This window comes from Borostomias antarcticus, assembly GCF_949987555.1.
Source record: "Borostomias antarcticus genome assembly, contig: scaffold_247, whole genome shotgun sequence".
NCBI classification, from domain to species: domain Eukaryota; kingdom Metazoa; phylum Chordata; class Actinopteri; order Stomiiformes; family Stomiidae; genus Borostomias; species Borostomias antarcticus.
The window spans coordinates 47501-67500 of record NW_028176504.1 but is presented as its reverse complement, the minus strand read 5'-3'; the positions used below and the strand labels follow the sequence as shown (position 1 = coordinate 67500).

At 51.7% G+C, this 20000-nt stretch overlaps 1 pseudogene across 1 annotated transcript in view; it reads left to right on the top strand.

The window, feature by feature from the left end:
- Window positions 1–20000, top strand: part of LOC311328426 (receptor-type tyrosine-protein phosphatase F-like) — a 99525-nt pseudogene that overhangs the window by 33201 nt on the left and 46324 nt on the right. Inside the window, exons 4-5 of the transcript XR_014631354.1 lie at window positions 13334–13522; window positions 19592–19702. The product of XR_014631354.1 is annotated as a receptor-type tyrosine-protein phosphatase F-like (transcript). The remainder of the gene's footprint in view (window positions 1–13333; window positions 13523–19591; window positions 19703–20000) is intronic.

The following is a 20000-nucleotide window of genomic DNA, read 5'->3' as shown; positions in this document are numbered from 1 at the left end:
ACGAGTCACATCGGCATCCATATTCATTAAGCTGTCGCTTTGTAAAGACCCCAAGACGCGGCGTGCCTGCGCCAGCTCCAGCCCTGTAATCACAGCCACGGAGGGTGTGATGTCGTCGGCGTACGGGGCGAGCGCATTGTTCATTATCCCCGCCTGGGGGAGTCGGGGAAGAGGATGTCAGACCAGCCAGCATCGGAACGGGCAGGCTCCTGACACGATTCGCTACGCCCGTCGCCCGTTCCCAGCCCTACAGCCGCCTCTGTCTGACGCAATTACTCCTAAACATGTCACGGCGAAGCGGCGTGGCAAGATGATTCATTTGGGGGGTGGGGGGGCGGTCATTTTGTTTATTGTACCAGGAAATGACCCGTCGAGATACAGCCTCTTTTTCAAGGTAGAACCTGTCCACTGAAAAAAAAAAAAAAAGGAGGAGGTGACGGAAAACCGCACGTGTCGTGGACCACGCGCCACCGCCTCTGACAGATTCACTTCCTGTATACAGTGGTTTATACAGTAGGTAATGGAGGGTGTGATTGTGCTCTACGGCGCGCCCCCCCCCCCCCCCTCCACCAAGGTGACCGGTCCGGTCGGCCAATGGGATCCGTATTCCGGAGGACAGACCCCCGGCGCGTGACAGCTGGGGGTTAGGTACCGAGCCGGCGCTCTGCGGCACAGATAACAGCCGGAGGTTCCTGGCAGGACCGTAGATCATACTGACCACGCTGGGAGCAGAGCTGATAGGAGGGAGGGAGGGGGGAGGGGGTAGGATAGAAGATAGGGAGAGAGAGAGAGAGGGATGGAGGAGAGAGAGAGAGATGGAGGGAGGGAGGGGGGAGGATAGCAGTTAGGGAGAGAGAGATGGAGGAGAGAGAGAGAGATGGAGGGAGGGAGGGGGTAGGATACGGATAGGGAGAGAGAGAGAGAAAGAGAGAGAGAGGTGGAGATGGAGGGAGGGAAGGAAGGATGGAGAGAGGATAGTAGATTAGAGAGAGGAAGGGAGAGATGGAGGGAGGGAGGGAGTAGGATAGCAGATAGGGAGAGGTGGAGACGAAGGGAGGGAGGGAGGAAGATAGGAGAGAGGTGGAGATGGAGAGAGGGAGAGATATAGAGAGGGAGGGAGTATGATAGCAGATAGGGAGAGGGAGGGAGAGGTGGAGACGGAAGGAGGGAGCGATGGAGAGGGAGATGATAATGTGTGTGTGGGGGGTTCAGATGACTGTTATTGACTATGGGGCGAATTCACTAAAGCAAATTGCGCCCGCTAATTGCACCATTATATTGCGCGTCAGTTGCGCCCGCTATGTGCTCCGTTTTAAAAACCTATTCACTAAAGACATTGCGCTAATAATATCCCAGCGCAAACACGCCCATTCGGTGTTTGCGGCTGAGTGCAATTTGCTGCTGATATAGGAAATGACTATAAATACTGCGCATACAGCGCATACAACTCGTATGCATATCATTGGACGATGGCAGACAGAAAAAGAAAGATACGATTTTCAGACAGCGAACTTGAAGGCCTCACGGACGAGGTTCAAAAACATGTCTCACAGCTTTCGGCAAAAAATATCACGACTGCAGCAAAAAATCATAGCCTATTTGGGGTTTAATTTCCCAATCAGTCAGTGCCATTTGTGTGTGTAAACGCGGAAGACTGCAAACGGAGGTGGAATGATTTAAAAAGACGAACAAAGGAAAAATTGTCATTTTATGTTATGCAAGTTGCAGCACGATGATCTGGCATACTTTTGGGGGAGTGTATAACATTGCCCCACCGGTACGATCTAGACATCTAAACGGCTTTTCAGGATTCCAAATGTGCACTCAATCACACCGCGCGTCCTGATGTGAGCCCAGTTGTACGCCGCCTCTCCAACGTTGGAAGGATTACGCACGGGAGTCATCATCCATGGCTGAAGATGATACCTGCCGTCACCTATGATACAAAAGCAAAATATTTTCAAGACCATTCAAATAAAACAAATATTGTGTAGGCTATGTTTTTATTTATTTATTTATACCTATATCGGCCCCCAGCCGTTCAATGAACAGCTATAGGGAATGCGCAGTTTCGCGTATAGACTATTATACGCACAGTTTCGTGCTATGTAGGCTATTATATTCATTGGGGGAGCTTGGACTCGCTGGGGACGGGTGGAGAGACGCATGGTCAACTGAGCCTCCCCAGACGCGACTTCATCCTCCAGTTGGCTGAAGAGCTGCGCGCTCTGGTGTCCAAACAGTTACCGCGGTGGTTCTAGTGTTAAATCAAAAAGTGACCTTCTTCTTCTAAATATTCTCTCACGAACAACATGACTGGCATTGCGATGCCTTCGCCTCGCAACAATCACTGCTGCCATGATCAGCGGACAGGCTGGCCGCGACACACCCCTTGCGCTTAAATACCACCACGTTTCTGAAAACGGTATTAATTTCACTTTAACTGCGTGAGGCAATTTGCGCCGATCTTTGTGAATTGGGCGGGTTTTGCAATAATGTTCATTTGCATAGAAAGGGGAACATTCTCCGCCCATATTACCTAATTTAAATATGAGCTAATAACACCGGCGCAGAGAAACGCAATGACGAACGCAACGCAGTTAACACCGTATTTCACCCTTTGCGAGGGCTTTGTGAATAGCAAACATAATTTTTGACTTATTTGCACAGGCTTTGCGTCAGGAAAAGCTGCGCAATCCTTTAGTGAATTCGCCCCTATGTGTCTGTTAGCGTGAGGAAATAGGGCTGAATATTCTGCTCCTCAGTGGGGGGGGGGGGGGTATATATTTGAAAGGTCACGGCATGCATTACAGCTCCAGATAGACTGGGACGAGCAGGCGTGTGCACAGGGACGATCCGGGAGAGATAGCTGCCCGGCCGTTCGCTTCCCCCTCTGGACCCCGGCCAGCGTACCGCCACTCCGTCGGCCTCGGGCGGGGCGGGGTCCGCGTTTGAAGCGTGAGGGGGCTCGTTAAGGCGGCTTCCTCCGCACAGGTGCGTTCGCCAGCCTTCGGCGTCCAATGTATGTCTGGCGCTCCGGTCTCCATAGCAACTGCTGCGCTTCCAGAGGTGCGGTCCCGGGAGGCGGCGGGCTCTCCGACTCGTTTCAACGCACGCGTCCGCTAGTTTGTTACTTTTTTAACGAGGACGTCATTCATTTAACCACATTTTAAACTGACCTACAGGAGTTAAACTGACCTACAGGAGTTAAACTGACCTACAGGAGTTAAACTGACCTATAGGAGTTAAACTGACCTACAGGAGTTAAACAGACCTACAGGAGTTAAACTGACCTACAGGAGTTAAACAGACCTACAGGAGTTAAACTGACCTACAGGAGCTAAACTGACCTACAGGAGTTAAACTGACCTACAGGAGTTAAACTGACCTACAGGAGTTAAACTGACCTATAGGAGTTAAACTGACCTATAGGAGTTAAACTGACCTATAGGAGTTAAACTGACCTACAGGAGTTAAACAGACCTACAGGAGTTAAACTGACCTACAGGAGTTAAACTGACCTACAGGAGTTAAACTGACCTACAGGAGTTAAACAGACCTACAGGAGTTAAACAGACCTACAGTGTTTCAACTAGTTCCTGTAGGATTTTTTTTAAGCCAACACTTTGTTCCATTTGGAAAAGAAACAACACAGGAACATCTCTGCCAGAACACAATGTGGTTGGATTGATGTGTTTCTGGCTTTTTTCCGCCTCATTTTTCCCATATGCTTCCATTCTTTTCCTGGGCAGAATCCTGGGCAGATCCTCCCCGATTTCAACTGATTACAGCAGCATTAAGCCAAGGCCCTGGCACACCATGCTGGCGCTTTGATGCCGTGATGGTGTGTGTGTGTGTGCTGCTACCGCTGTGTGTGTGTGTGTGTGCGTGTGTGTGTGTGTGTGTGTGTGTGTGTGTCTGCTGTTAAAGCATGGCTGCCTGTGATGGACACAGACACATAAGGAAGCTTTTTGCCCTCCAGTGCTTTGCAAGTCAAAACTCCAAGGCAGGTCCATCAGTAGTACCAGTGAGACCAGCCAGCCTGTCTAACGTCCGACTGGTCCAGTACTGAGTACCTGTGAGACCAGCCAGCCTGTCTAACGTCAGACTAGGGTCCAGTACTGAGTACCTGTGAGACCAGCCAGCCTGTCTAATGTCAGACTGGTCCAGTACTGAGTACCTGTGAGACCAGCCAGCCTGTCTAACGCCAGACTGGTCCAGTACTGAGTACCTGTGAGACCAGCCAGCCTGTCTAATGTCAGACTGGTCCAGTACTGAGTACCTGTGAGACCAGCCAGCCTGTCTAACGCCAGACTGGTCCAGTACTGAGTACCTGTGAGACCAGCTAGCCTGTCTAATGTCAGACTAGGGTCCAGTACTGAGTACCTGTGAGTCCAGCCAGCCTGTCTAACGCCAGACTAGGGTCCAGTACTGAGTACCTGTGAGACCAGCCTGTCTAACGCCAGACTAGGGTCCAGTACTGAGTACCTGTGAGACCAGCCAGCCTGTCTAACGTCAGACTAGGGTCCAGTACTGAGTACCAGTGAGACCAGCCAGCCTGTCTAACGTTAGACTAGGGTCCAGTACTGAGTACCTGTGAGACCAGCCTGTCTAACCTCAGACTAGGGTCCAGTACTGAGTACCTGTGAGACCAGCCAGCCTGTCTAACGTCAGACTAGGGTCCAGTACTGAGTACCTGTGAGACCAGCCAGCCTGTCTAACGCCAGACTGGTCCAGTACTGAGTACCTGTGAGACCAGCTAGCCTGTCTAATGTCAGACTAGGGTCCAGTACTGAGTACCTGTGAGACCAGCCAGCCTGTCTAACGTCAGACTAGGGTCCAGTACTGAGTACCTGTGAGACCAGCCAGCCGGTCTAACGTCAGACTAGGGTCCAGTACTGAGTACCTGTGAGACCAGCCAGCCTGTCTAACGTCAGACTAGGGTCCAGTACTGAGTACCTGTGAGACCAGCCAGCCTGTCTTAACATCAGTCTACTGTCTGGTACTCAGTACCTGTGAGACCCGCTTGCCTGTCCAACCAACCGCTGTGTTTTGGTTCCCTCAGTGTAGCGCCCAGCCCTCGCTAGCTGCAACACTCCTCCTCGTCGAGTGTGGTTAGCAAGTCTCTGAACGACTGCTTTTCAACGGTGTTGGAAGACAGCGTTTCTTTGCAGATGTATTTAGTCACTGCATCTGTGCATGTCTTCCATCTCACACTGTCCTTCTTATATTTAGTTCTTCGAGCAAACGCACCAATCATGGAAGGCTGTGCAGCGTGTGCTGCGTGGCTCTCCGGTCGTACTTTACCTTTCGCTCCGGGGGCCATTTCTGCAGCTTGGTTCTTGTGGTGGGCTTGAAGGTGCGTGTGTGGATTGGAGGTATTTCCTCCAGTTGCTGCCACCTTCATCAGACAAAGTCTGAGTTGTTTCAGTTGCCTGGTTGAGGTTTTCAGGTTCCCTCTTGGCATTGGGTTTAAACGCAAAATATTGCCAAATAGGCGCTTTTCCCGAGGGCTTTGACAGCAAATCTTCCGCCATCGTCTCTCGTAACCTAGGCCAACTCTGTCTGACCTCTCTCCTGCTCTCGTGACATCAGTGCCTAATTAGTAGACAGCGAGGCGCCTGCCTGTGAGTAGTGCACAGGTGAGACAACAACACACAGTGTAATTACTAGATAGATAACATGCTTAGTATTTTACAAATGTAAGTTTTATTATTTGATGAACATAGGCGCTGCCGCTGATATGCGAAAATGAAAAAAATAAAAAAATAAATTGACAGTGGAGAGACGGTGTCCAGTGGTCGCGGTGGCCGAGTTTCACTCCTGGTGGAGGCCCGGTGGAGGCCAGGTGGAGGCCCTGGTGGAGGCCCGGTGGAGGCCTGGTGGAGCCCCGGTGGAGGCCTGGTGGAGGCCTGGTGGAGGCCCGGTGGAGGCCTGGTGGAGGCCTGGTGGAGCCCCGGTGGAGGCCCGGTGGAGGCCAGGTGGAGGCCTGGTGGAGGCCCTGGTGGAGGCCTGGTGGAGGCCTGGTGGAGGCCCTGGTGGAGGCCTGGTGGAGCCCCGGTGGAGGCCTGGTGGAGGCCTGGTGGAGCCCCGGTGGAGGCCCGGTGGAGGCCTGGTGGAGCCCTGGTGGAGGCCTGGTGGAGCCCCGGTGGAGGCCCGGTGGAGGCCTGGTGGAGCCCTGGTGGAGGCCTGGTGGAGCCTGACCTAAAACTTACTCCATACAGTAACAAACACTTAACCCCCCCCCCCCCCCCCCTTCCCACACACACGCACACACACCCCACTCTGACTCTGCGTGCACACACATGCACACACACACACACACACACAGTCTCAGAGAGACGCAGATACCCGTCTTCTCTCCCCCTCGTCTCAGAGAGCAGGTTCTTTGTCTCCGAGGCGGCCTGTCTCCGCCGCGAGCGTTTGACGTCCCTCCAGAACAGTGACAACACCGACGGCGCCCGGGCTTCATAGCGCTCTGTCACTCACGCCGGTGACAGCTCGCACATAAAACTATGAGGAAGCGTCTCCAAGCCAGCAATTAGCTTCTGACACAACTCATCTCAGACGTATTCGCGTTTGAACAAAGTGTACCGTAGCATTGTTTCTTAACGACGTCCCTGACTGGTTTGAGTCAGAAAACATTATGAGTCTTCTCACCGTCAGTGACGTAAATCCACACGTTTAATGTGATCGGATCGGTCGAAATGCCTGAAAAGCCGAGCTTTTACCACCACAGAAGCAAACAACCCCACCGCTACACACACACACACACACACACACACACACCTCCGTAAAAAGCAGCGATGTACGGGTAAAAGGGTACATTTTAGTGCAGTAATATTTCACGCGGTGAGTAGCTCTGTAGGCGCCGCCGGGCTCCCTGGGTTCTCACTGCCGAAGGAGACATCACCTTTAATTGTGTCCATCCATCACCCGGGCAACAGGCGCACGTGGGGAGAGACCACAAGACCTGTCCCCTCTTGCGAAACCGGTCTCTAGGATTTAAAACCCAGGGCCACAGGAGCGCTCCCATCGCCCTCGTCTCTCGGACGATAACGCCTAACGAAAGTAACAGGGTCTTTAAGCAGCGGCGGTTTGAGGACGGCGGTTACGGCGTCCGCGGACATTCCGACGCGTTGCCGTAGCGGTGGAAATCCATTATCACTAAGCAACGTTAGCTGGAGTGGCAACGTAAGACGACGAAGATGACAAGTCTGTAGACAACCCAGAAAGTCGATATAATTTGTGGGTATATCTAACAAATACACTTAGAATCATTAGGCTATTACTAGTAGAACATAGTCTGAACAAAGTTACTGTCTAAATGTCGAACAATAGTTACTGTAATAGAACTCGATATTTAGATGGAAATGCTTAGACGTTTTAGGGACTATGCCAAGTCAGCTGTTCCCCCGTAGTAGACAGTCGGGCTGCAACGGCACAGAGTTCTAACAGAATCGGAGACGCGCAAAAGTAGTAAAACGCCGTAGCCGTCCCTCAAACCGTCGCTGCTTGTTGACGCGACGAAAGCAGAGCGCTTGTTTAAACGCGTAGACGTTTAGGGTTTAATGGCCGGGTCTCACGTCCCCGTAGGAATATTCTTTGAGAGAGGCTTGTTTGTAATCGCCTGGTTGGTCTTGGTGGACGGCGCCCATCGCCGCCGAACACACGCAACACTGCTCCGATGAGAGCAGGAGGACAGTCTGAGTTCTGGTTCTGGACCGAGCTGTTGTGAACGGGGGCCCAGCACATGGCTCCCCCACGGGGCAGGGTTGGGGGGGGGAGTTGTGGGGGGGGCGACTACTGGAGGTTTTTTTCCCCTGCGGAGAGGAGTGTGTTCAGGGTGAGAGTAACCGGGGTTGACGTGAGTTACGAGTTCCAGCAGCCTCCCAGTGTGACAGGAGGAGGAGGAGGAGGAGGACGGGTCCGTTCCAGCGGGGTTCTGATCGGACTCGTCACCCCGGTTGACTCACTCCACTAGTAGTTCCGGGGGTAGGATGGCGGGGGGGGACGGGGGGGGGGGACGCTGTGTGACGTTGCGGGGAAAAACATTTGTGTTTTTGTGACCCGTGTGTTTGCTGTTCCTGTACCATCAGTCCCTGCCTCCTGTACTCCAGTCAGTCTGTCTGTCTCTCTGCCTGTCTCTGTCTGTCTGTCTGTCTGTCTGCCTGTCTCTCTGTCTGCCTGTCTGTCTGCCTGTCTGTCTGTCTCTGTCTGCCTGTCTGCCTGTCTGTCTGTCTGTGTCTGTGTCTGTGTCTGTCTGTCTCTGTCTGTCTGTCTGTCTGTCTGTCTGTCTGTCTGCCTGTCTGTCTGTCTGTCTGTCTCTCCAGGTGCTTACCCCCGTACCTTCACCACAACCGTCTTCATTAACAGTCCGACCGCGGAACCCACATCCATTGTGCCCCCCCCCCCACACACACACACACACACACACTTCAAACAGGTTTATCTGCTAAGCTTCTCATATTGCGGTGAGTAAGTTCTCGTATTGCGTGATCCTCCAGCAGCGGGGGAACAATGGGTCTCTTGATTCCCGCTGACGGGGTGAGCTGAGCCGGTTCTGCCAGCGCCTCACGAGCGTCTGACGCTTCCAGCGCTGACCTCGCCTGCTCGCCCCGGGCGCACATCCACAGACGCTCCGCCTTCTTTTTATTGAGTTCTCTCTCTCCCTCTCTCTCTCTGTCTTTCTCTCTCTCTTTCTCTCGGCCTCTCTCTCTCTCTCTCTCTCTCTCTATCCCTCTCTGTCTCTCTCTTTCTCTTTCTCTCTCTCTCTCTCTCTCTATCCCTCTCTGTCTCTCTCTTTCTCTCTCTCTATCTTTCTCTCTATCTCTCCCTCTCTCTTTCTCTCTCTCTCTCTCTCTCTGTCTCTCTCTTTCTCTATCTCTCTCTAGCTCTCTATCTCTCTTTCTCTCTCTCTCTGTCTCTCTTTCTCTCTCTATCTATCTCTCTTTCCCTCTCTCTCTGTCTTCCTCTTTCTCTCTCTCTCTCTCCCTCTATCTCTCTCTCTCTCTCTCTCTCTCTCTCTCTCTCTCTCTCTCCCTCTCTCTCTCTCTGCCAGCGTAATTATCCCTGGAAGTTTACCAATAAAGCCAGCCCCCATCGGCTCCACTGAGCTGCAGCCATCACAGCACGCACGGCCTGTCTTTCAGCTTCTTTACATTTTGTTTAGTTTAACCTTTATTTTTAGCAGGCAAGTTGTTTAAGAACACTGTTGTATTGACCCTGGGGGCACATCTCACTAGCAGAGGAGCACTTGTGCTTTTTTAATGCCGTGGCGAGGCAGTGGAGGATGGGAGCGATCTAACACGCTCCCTCTGAGTGAGAGTGTCAGCTCTCTGGAAGGATCGCCCCAGGTCAGGGGCGGCCAGGCTCCGCTGCCAAGCTCTCTCACGGCGTGTTCCACCCCAGTCTGACCTCGGCAAGATGGCCGCCCAATTACCAGCGAAACCCGCAGGAGACGGCGCGCCCCCGTCGTCGGCGAGCGCTTCAGATTCACGCCGGCATCCGTGGCACGGAAACCCCCATCGACCACGAGAGAGGGAGGGAGACGTTTAGTTGGGTTTTTCACCTCAGCGTTGATAATCTCAGACAGATGAGGGGGGCGGTTATGAGAGAAGAGGGGATATCAGGACTCAAGATCAACCCCCATCAGCTGGACCGCTCCCTGGGAGCCTCTCAGAAAACATCCCCACCTCTGTTTACCTTTATTCATCCGGAGACCAAGGGTCCGTGTGATGCTGCTCTGGTTACTAAGCACTCATACAGTACTGTGGGTCAGAATAATCCACAATCAACAATATCACATCAGCATCATAGATCCATACATTTTACACATTCAGCTAATAACGTTGTGGCAACATTATATCCTATGTTATGCAATTATTTAAGCTGAAGAAGAAGTCGATTAGGATAAAAGCTACATGACCGTAATGTAAATGTAATGTAGTTATTTAAAACACGCACAGACCTCGAATTCATCTATCACATTTATGAATATGCCTGAAATTGAAGGCATTCAATTATATAATATATTTTGAAACTCCACATGCTCTAGGAGCACGATGACTAAAAGCTATGATGAGTGTTTTCAGGTAATTGCATAGCATTTGTAGGATTTCTTTATAAGCATACAAGATGCGTTCTCCTAGGAACCAGGGGCGGCCAGCCCACTGCCTGATAGAAATTGCAGCGGTGCATTCTAGAACGATCACCAGTGATAAAGCACGGCGCTGAAAGAAAAAGTGTCAAGCTGATTCAAGGTGGTAGAAGCAGCGTGCATATAGATAATGTCTCTGTAGTCAAGTTCTGACTGGAAAGTGGACTACTAAAAGCTTTCTATTATCACACCAAAAACATGACCTATTTCTGTAAAAGAACCTTCCTATAGAAGAAGTTTCATGCTAAACTTTTAGTTAGCTCATTAAAGTGCATTTTGAAGGACAAGTTTGCATTTATAAATATCCCAAGAGACTTGTTAGGAGTGCACTCTCTCAATTTCAGCACCATCTGAAGTGCATCATATTTCCCTCAGTGAGTGGGATCTCGGGAATTGCATATATTTCGTTTCTTGCTACGCCGAAGACTAAATCTCCAGGAGCGAGCCGAGCGCCGGAGTCGAAGGCGGGCTGGAACAAAGCGCCGTCTCCCCGGGATGACGGGGGTAGACGGCGTGCGGGAAGCGGCGCGTTCCCGAAGACGCCGTCGGCAGGTGCTCGTGAGGGGAAGTGTTCTCCCGGAGGCCTTCGCCGCGCGTAGAAGCCAAGCGCAAGGGTGTCATGTTCTGGCTCCGACTTCCGTAGAGAGAGAGAGACCGGCTGAGCTGAGGTCCCGTCTGTTGGTTGGCCGTCTTCACGCACGTTCCTATCCGCAGGGGGGCACAATCCTTTCAACTTGGTTTAGAACAACAAATCCAAGCCCTTTTTTGCATTTCTTTGGTGGCTTTGCCTGTAGTCTTTCGTGCTTCTGCTCTAGTCAGTAATTTGCCGGTACATTCTGAGCCATGCTCCCTGTGCATTCTGGGAAGTTGTAAATAATGAAGTACAGCCTCCCACCCACATGTGGTGTGGATTCACAGACCGATTGGATCCTTTGGCGCCGTGGGAGTCGCTGATTGGCCCGGCTGTAGAACAGACACGCTCACGTTAAACGCCAGGAAACCTGTACCTGCAGACCCCCCCGCCCCCCCCCCCACCCACCCCGCGGTCGTAGCGCCAGGCGGAAGCCGAGCCGGGAGCCACGCCGCGGCGGTGGCGAGCGGTCGGTGGCGAGTCTGAGTTATACGGTGTTTGCGCCGGGGATGAGAGAGACTCACTGGCTCGTGTAATAGCTCTGCTCAGTTTGTCTCATCGCTAAACCAACTGTTGGCATTTTTTCTCGGTCCCGGAACTTTAGCCAACTCTCTCGATCATAAAATGCGCTGTAGTCTTCATGATAAATGAGATTTACTTCTTTTATGTATCTGGGAGAGGTGCTACTGAGAAGCGCTGGACTGCGGCAACTTCTCCCGGCTGCTTTTTTGTTATGTTTCAAGAAACAGAAAGAAGTATAAAAGCGTGAAGTATGAAGTTGTGTTTGGGGGAGATGTTCTGTAGCGAGCGCGGTTCTGTTGGGCCGGCGGGCCTGTGGCGCTGGAGATAAGAGGATGTGGAGGAACCTGAACACGAGATGAGCTGGGCCGCAGCCCAACCACTGAGGCCAACGCCAGGACAAGGGATTTGAACCAAATAGCACAGCTCGTGTGTGTGTGTGTGTGTGTGTGTGTGTGTGTGTGTTATCTTGTTTTTACTGCAGACTCTTGGTTGATGTTGTTTACTGGTACACATCGCACACATCACTGGTCCGGGGTGTGGGGGGGCCGGAGGGGGGGTGGGGGGGGCGGGTGGGGGTGTCAGCAAGGGCAACGGAGTGTGATTGAGAGACTGGTCTTTAACATTCCCAGAGCATGGTAGACTATAACATTCCCAGGGCATGGTAGAGTATAACATTCCCAGAGCATGGTAGACTATAACATTCCCAGGACATGGTAGACTATAACATTCCCAGGGCATGATAGACTATAACATTCCCAGGGCATGGTAGACTATAACATTCCCAGAGCATGATAGACTATAACATTCCCAGAGCATGGTAGACTATAACATTCCCAGGGCATGATAGACTATAACATTCCCAGGGCATGGTAGACTATAACATTCCCAGGGCATGGTAGACTATAACATTCCCAGGGCATGGTTAACTATAACATTCCCAGAGCATGGTAGACTATAACATTCCCAGAGCATGGTAGACTATAACATTCCCAGGGCATGGTAGACTATAACATTCCCAGAGCATGGTAGACTATAACATTCCCAGGGCATGGTAGACTATAACATTCCCAGGGCATGGTAGACTATAACATTCCCAGAGCATGGTAGACTATAACATTCCCAGAGCATGGTAGACTATAACATTCCCAGAGCATGGTAGACTATAACATTCCCAGAGCATGGTAGACTATAACATTCCCAGGGCATGGTAGACTATAACATTCCCAGGGCATGGTAGACTATAACATTCCCAGGGCATGGTAGACTATAACATTCCCAGGGCATGGTAGACTATAACATTCCCAGGGCATGGTTAACTATAACATTCCCAGGGCATGGTTAACTATAACATTCCCAGGGCATGGTTAACTATAACATTCCCAGGGCATGGTAGTCTTTAATGTCATCTCAAATCCACTTTAGTTCTCATTTTGAAATGAATGCTTTTTTCCAGAGAGATTAATTTTACTTTATTTTCCCAAAATAAAGACTAGTGGAGCAGACTCAAAAATTAGTTTAATCATCGACTTCCAATCCAAAAAAAGCTCTTGTTTTGAGTGGATCCCCCCCCGAGACTATGTTGCATCTTGTGTAACCGGCACGGATATTGTAATAAGATGGATTATTCAAATGGGTTTGTTTTGCCTGGTGGGCCCCGCGGCTGCCCACAGCTCTGCCTGTCTGCTTCACACGCTCGGATCCCATAATGCGTGCTGCTGCATGGTAATCCCTCAGATGTGAGGACGTTTCAAGGACCCAGTCAGACACAGCGCGTCGGCCCCTACAGTTTCCCGTTTTGTTTGGCCGTCTGTAGATTTCCCCGAATCCGTAAGTGTAATTGCGGCTCTCTCAAAAACCCCTACTGGCCTTCTGATGCTTTGAGATTCACCTTTACCACCATACAATTCTCATCATCGCTAGTATAAGAGACGTTTTCTCAAATCTTTTTGATAGAAACTGTTTTTTTTGTGATAAATGTGTGGTGCCGTGCTGCGTTAACGGCGCTCCTGTCTTCGTTACAGAGAACCAGATCCCGCATGGCTTCCCCACCATCGACATGGGCCCGCAGCTGAAGGTGGTGGAGAAGACGCGCACCGCCACCATGCTCTGCGCCGCCAGCGGCAACCCCGACCCGGAGATCAGCTGGTTCAAAGACTTCCTGCCCGTGGACATCAACAGCAGCAACGGACGCATCAAGCAGCTGCGCTCAGGTACGGTGTTGGATCCTAACGCTCAGCACCTGAACACTCCCATCAATCACTGAGAGATCTCAACCTAACAGGGACAGGCAGGGGTGAAAAAGAACTTTTTGGCTCACGGTGAGTCACCTGCCAAGGGGACTGAAGATGAAAAAATCTACCAGCCATCTTTTTTTCAGATAGCCTTCCGAAATCTAGTCGGCAATTGGAAATTTTACCTGCATTTGGCTGGTGGCAGGTGTTAATTTTCAGCCCTGGGTACAGGTACATCAGAGTTCTTGTAATCGCTTGTCGTTACAGTATCTTATCCGTGCTAATCAGTTCCTGGTTCCAGTCCTAGGTACGCAGCTAGACAGTTAAAGGTTCCCAATTTACGGTCTGTAGTCTAGCAGTCTGTCAGTATCATCCTCATCAACTTATCCCATCCGATCATGGATGACTGTCGGTGTCCATGATGTAGGCAGTGCGATTAAATAACGTTGAAGCATACAGTTGTGCATAGTGTTGTCAGGTGTTGGGTTAAGTGTTCAAGTGTGTAGTAGTGCAGAGTCCATTGTTGTCTTTTGTATAGGCAAGGTGCTTTAAAGCACAGGAATAGTCCCATAAATCACTGAGAGATCTGAACCAGTCTGGAACGACCCAATCTGACATAAAACGGTCTGATTGGTGTCATCTTTTTTTGTTTGTAACCGGTTGTAAGACACCTCTTACACGACCCTAAGCTGACCTTCATACCGTGACCTTTCACCTCCGCCGCTCCGAATCAGGGTAGACCGTTCGGTTCATCACCAGGGCGGGAATGACCTTCCGGAAGGTCGCGGTGTGAAAGATAGCAAGCTGAGGTCAGCGGTGTAACGCATGGTTGGGATTAATTTAAACGCTCTACATTTGATTTTCTATCCAGCCGCATACTTATAGATCTTGGGAGAAAAAAGAAAGTGTTATCTCCTAACGGTGCGCAAAGCAAATCGTTTTTCTGTGCCCTTTACTTCAAATGAGCTTTAAACCCCGTTTACACATGCAACGAGCCCTTAGTATCTGCAGCCCATGCCGAATTACCCAGGATTCCCTCTGGTGAAGAAATCGATGGGGGCTCTGTGTTCCAGAGACGCCCGGCGAGCTTGATAAATAAACAGGCTGATCCCAGATCAGACGGGAGGGCCGAGAGTCAGGAAGATTAGTGGCTTTCGACCCAGTTCAAACCTCGTCCTTCTCCAGTAAATTCAGCTCATTTGGACGGGCTTCACAGCAGGTCCGGGCCCGAGGCCCAAGACCCGGGCTCTTCTACAGGTGCCTGTCAGGACGGCCCACTCGAGGGTAGTTCTGCGTTACCGTCACTAAACCGTCTCATTATGGAATCTACTGTTCACTCTAATCAGTGTTGATTACCATCGTCACATTTTTTTTTAAGCCAATTTCAAAGTTAGGATTTTTCTAGGGAGTTAGTTTGGATGGTTTGTACGTGTGGTGAAATAGATTGATAGGTGCTTTATTGATTAATGATTGATTGATTGAAATTAAATAGTCCTAAAAATGAAAGCGTAGTGCCTAACACTCTCAGCTCAGCGACCTCCTGACCTCTCACCCCTGCCTGGACAGATCAGAGGTGAATATCTGACCTCACGTCAACCAGAATCTTCTTCCCTAAAGACCAAGGAGATCATAGATGTCAATGTCATTTTATTTGTCATTTTATTTATAGCACCATTCACACAATTCAATGTAGCACATAGTGCTTTACATACAAAGAGATGGATAAAAACAGTGTCAACAGAATGATACATAAATCATGTAAACAGAATGAGAACAGATTGAAAGGAAACATTAACGTTAAAAGATTAAAAAATGTATATGAATGTAACTATTAGCTACCATGTAGACTCTTCACATCCATCCTAATACAACAGCTCCGGTGTGCTCAGCGCTGCTGTGAAACTCATCCTGACAGCTGCAGGATATCTCACTAACTCCTTTGACTTCCTCTTCCTCCTAACTTACAGACCTCCGGCTTTCCTCAATCTGTATTACGTTCCTTTTCATTTTTCTTCCTCTCTCTCTCTCTCTCTCTCTCTCTCTCTCTCTCTCTCTTACTAACAAAACTTTCTCCGATCTTGTTTGCATTCAAATGACGCTCGCCCATAAGGTGGCACGCCGATTAGAGGTAAGGACGATGAGTGTCGTCAGTGTGCTGGTGTCACCTCACGTCGTCATCCGCCTCTCGTCCACATCCACGTCTCCTTCCGCCTCACCCCAGCCTCATCCCCCCTCATCCCCTCTGGTCCTCGACCACCACCACCACCACCACACCTCCCTAACCTGACATTCTAGATGGTTTGCTTCGCATAACCATCTGGGAACTTTCCATTGGAAACTGTTTGGAAAAGGGCGGGCACTTTCAAAGATACTTGGCAGGTGATTGGATGAACCATCTGTCCATCACCATCGATCACGCGCTTCAACTTCAACCGCTTCTCGTTGTCGTCACACCTAAACCCACCCAGCGTAGCTGTTAGTAATTCCGTACAGAACGCCGATTGGCTAGATCATTTTCTGACCGGGCGCAAACGGATCTCTATGGAGAGATGTGATTCGCCAGAGAAACAGAACGTGAGCTACCGTGTTCCCTCCCTCACGAGCAGGCCTCGTAAACGAGCCCCTCCTTGACTGACGGGGCTCCAGACTGGACCAGTACCCGGGCTTCGTTAACCCCCCTGGGGGCGGCGACCGCGGGCGTCCCTACCCAGCCTCCCGGGCCGGCCGCGGAAAGACGGGCTGCGTTTGAAAGTAAACTGCCGCAGGAAGATCCCATCTCGCTAGCCGTCCCTCGGCGAAATCGAAACGGGCGGATTTGCATACAAGGCTGCGCAGCGTCGGTCGCGTCAGGGGAACAGGCAGTCTGGCTGAGGCGATGGAAACCCCCGCCCCCCTTTTTTTAATGTAAATCATCCCTCCCCCCCCGGGAAGAGGTATGACTCCAGTTAAGCTGCAGAGAAGCGATGGAGGGCGTCTCAATACAGAGGAGCTCCACCGGCCAGTCTGTCCGCGCTCTCGTCAGTATGCTGCTCCACCCTCACTCCCAGCTTTCTGAAGAGTCAAACCAGCCGCCAGGTCTCCTGTTCACCCGCGAGGAAGAGAATACAATAAAAACACACAATGACCTTGAGGAAGGAAGCAGCCGGGTCGCTGATGTCTTTGTTTGGGGTTCGATGTGTGTGCGGTCCTGCTGGTTTTCTGACTGGAACCACCTTAGGAGGGGTGCAGACTGACTTCTACTCTAAGAGGGATGCAGACTGACCCCCCCCCACCCCCAGAGAGATGAGATGCAGACTGCCCCCCCCACCCCCAGAGAGATGAGATGCAGACTGACCCCCCCCCACCACCCCAGAGAGATGAGATGCAGACTGACCCCCCCCCCCACCCCCAGAGAGATGAGATGCAGACTGACTTCTCCCCCCAGAGAGATGAGATGCAGACTGACTTCTCCTCCCAGAGAGATGAGATGCAGACTGACTTCTCCCCCCAGAGAGATGAGATGCAGACTGACTTCTCCTCCCAGAGAGATGAGATGCAGACTGCCTTCTCCCCTAAGAGACATGAGATGCAGACTGACTTCTCCCCTAAGAGACATGAGATGCAGACTGACTTCTCCCCTAAGAGACATGAGATGCAGACTGCCTCCTCCCCTAAGAGAGATGCAGACTGACTTCTCTCCTAAGAGAGACGCCTGGACCCTCCTCTCTCTCTCTCTCGTTAACGCCCAGACCCTCCTCTCTCTCTCGTTAACCCCCGGACCCTCCTCTCTCTCTCTCTCGTTAACGCCTGGACCCTCCTCTCTCTCCCTCTCGTTAACGCCCAGACCCTCCTCTCTCTCTCGTTAATGCCCAGTCCCTCCTCTCTCTCTCTCTCGTTAATGCCCAGTCCCTCCTCTCTCTCTCTCTCTCTCGTTAACGCCTGGACCCTCCTCTCTCTCTCTCGTTAACGCCCAGTCCCTCCTCTCTCTCTCTCTCGTTAACGCCCAGTCCCTCCTCTCTCTCTCTCTCGTTAACGCCCAGTCCCTCCTCTCTCTCTCTCTCGTTAACGCCCAGTCCCTCCTCTCTCTCTCTCTCGTTAACGCCTGGACCCTCCTCTCTCTCTCTCTCGTTAACGCTCAGTCCCTCCTCTCTCTCTCTCTCTCTCGTTAACGCCCGGACCCTCCTCTCTCTCTCTCTCTCGTTAACGCCTGGACCCTCCTCTCTCTCTCTCGTTAACGCCCGGACCCTCCTCTCTCTCTCTCTCGTTAACGCCTGGACCCTCCTCTCTCTCTCTCTCTCTCTCTCTCTCTCGTTAACCCCTGGACCCTCCTCTCTCTCTCTCATTAACGCCCGGACCCTCCTCTCTCTCTCTCTCTCTCTCTCGTTAACGCCCGGACCCTCCTCTCTCTCTCTCGTTAACGCCCGGACCCTCCTCTCTCTCTCTCTCTCTCTCTCTCGTTAACGCCCGGACCCTCCTCTCTCTCTCTCTCGCTATGAGGGTCCGGTCGCTTGAATCCGTCTGCTGTGCTATTAAATCCATCCTCATATTGCATATCTGGCGAATGAAACCTACCCTGGCATCCCTGTGTCTTCAATATGTTGTGTCAACATGTCCAGACTGCATGGTGTTGAGCTGTTGTATCTGTAGCCTACTGTGCTTTCAACCCATGTGACCACCATGTATTCTATTAGTGTAGCGGGGTGTCTGCAGTGTTGCGTAACATTTCTGTGTCGTTTATATAATGTAGTTTGGATTTGAGATATTCAGGTAAGTCTAATTGTACTCGTTCTAAACTACCCTGATTTTACTCAGGTTCACTTTACGAGCTACTGGCAACGAGTGGCCACGCCTGTTCGTGTTCAACCAGGATTAGGAGCGGTTAATATGCGGGGCGCGGGGCGTTGTCACGGTGACCACGACTGAGCAGAGAGCCTGAGCCTCCGCGGTTCTCCAGGAACCGAGGCGTGGGCCCTCTGTCCGGTTCTCTAGGAACCGAGCCGTGGGCCCTCTGTTCGGTTCTCTAGGAACCGTGGGGTGGCCCCTCTGTCCGGGTTTCTAGGAACCGTGGAGTGGGCCCTCTGTTCGGTTCTCTAGGAACCGTGGAGTGGGCCCTCTGTTCGGTTCTCTAGGAACCGTGGGGTGGCCCCTCTGTCCGGGTTTCTAGGAACCGTGGAGTGGGCCCTCTGTTCGGTTCTCTAGGAACCGAGGAGTGGGCCCTCTGTCCGGGTCTCTAGGAACCGAGGCGTGGGCCCTCTGTCCGGAGACGGGCAGCTAAAAGGCGAACACTGTTCCTCCTCTCACAGGGGCCACGGTGCGAGGAGGACATCCTGTGAGCAGTGGAAGCCCTTATTGATCACAGCACTTAACCAACACTCTGAGAGAGAGAGAGAGAGAGAGACGGAGAGAGAGAGAGGGAGAGAGAGAGAGAGAGACAGAGAGAGGGAGGCCCACATTGGCAGTTGACAATTGCGAGGCTATTGAACAAACATAGACGAATCATCCTCTTCAAAGGAAAGGAAAGGAATTTATCTTTCGAATGTGGATTTCTCACAAACGTGGGCTGAATGTCCTGTCCTGAATGTGTGTGTGTGTGTGTGTGTGTGTGTGTGTGTGTGTGTGTGTGAGGACATTCTATACTACTACACGGTATCCTGATAGTGCACTTCTCGCGTGTCGTGACCTCCCGGCCGCCCTCGCCTCTGCTCCTGACCAGCTTAGCCTAGCTAAGCGCTAACACAGCGGCGCGCTAACACAGCAGGGGGTCTGGGGCGCCATTATGATGTTACACGCCGTTTCGTCGCGTCGGCCGTTTTCCCAGTCAGCCGACATGGCTACGTGTTTGTTCAGGTAATGAAATCGGTCCCGCGTCGTCTCTCGTCTCTCGTCGGCTCTGTCCCTCGACGCCGCCGCCATGCAAAACATGTTGATTTGTGGACAGCTGTAAACCCGCTAAACGGTAAACACCGTAAGCCTCTGTGGGTGGAAGCGTCTGCTCAACCACCAGATTGTAAACTGCCGACCCCTCTCTCTCTCTCTCACACACACACACACACACACACACACATGCAGGTGCGCTGCAGATCGAGAGCAGCGAGGAGCTGGACCAGGGGAAGTACGAGTGCGTCGCCATGAACAGCGCCGGGACGCGCTACTCCGCCCCCGCCAACCTCTACGTCCGGGGTAAGACTGTTTGTTTGTTTGTTTGTTTGTTTGTTTGCTCACAGTTAACAACGTTGTCGTTAGCGTTGAACTCTGTCCCTCTCCGTCGTCTTGTCCGTGACAGTTTTCTTCTCGTCTTTTATAATCGCTGGTCTCTCCACAACGTCTCCCTCTCTAAACTCACCCCCCGGGGACCCCACCCGTGTCTGTCTCTCCCATCTCTCTCTCTCCATCTCCGCTATCGACACCCTCCCCCCTGACGTTCCCTCCATACCAGCGAGCTCAACTCACCTCACCCCCTCCGTCTCCCTGCCAGCTC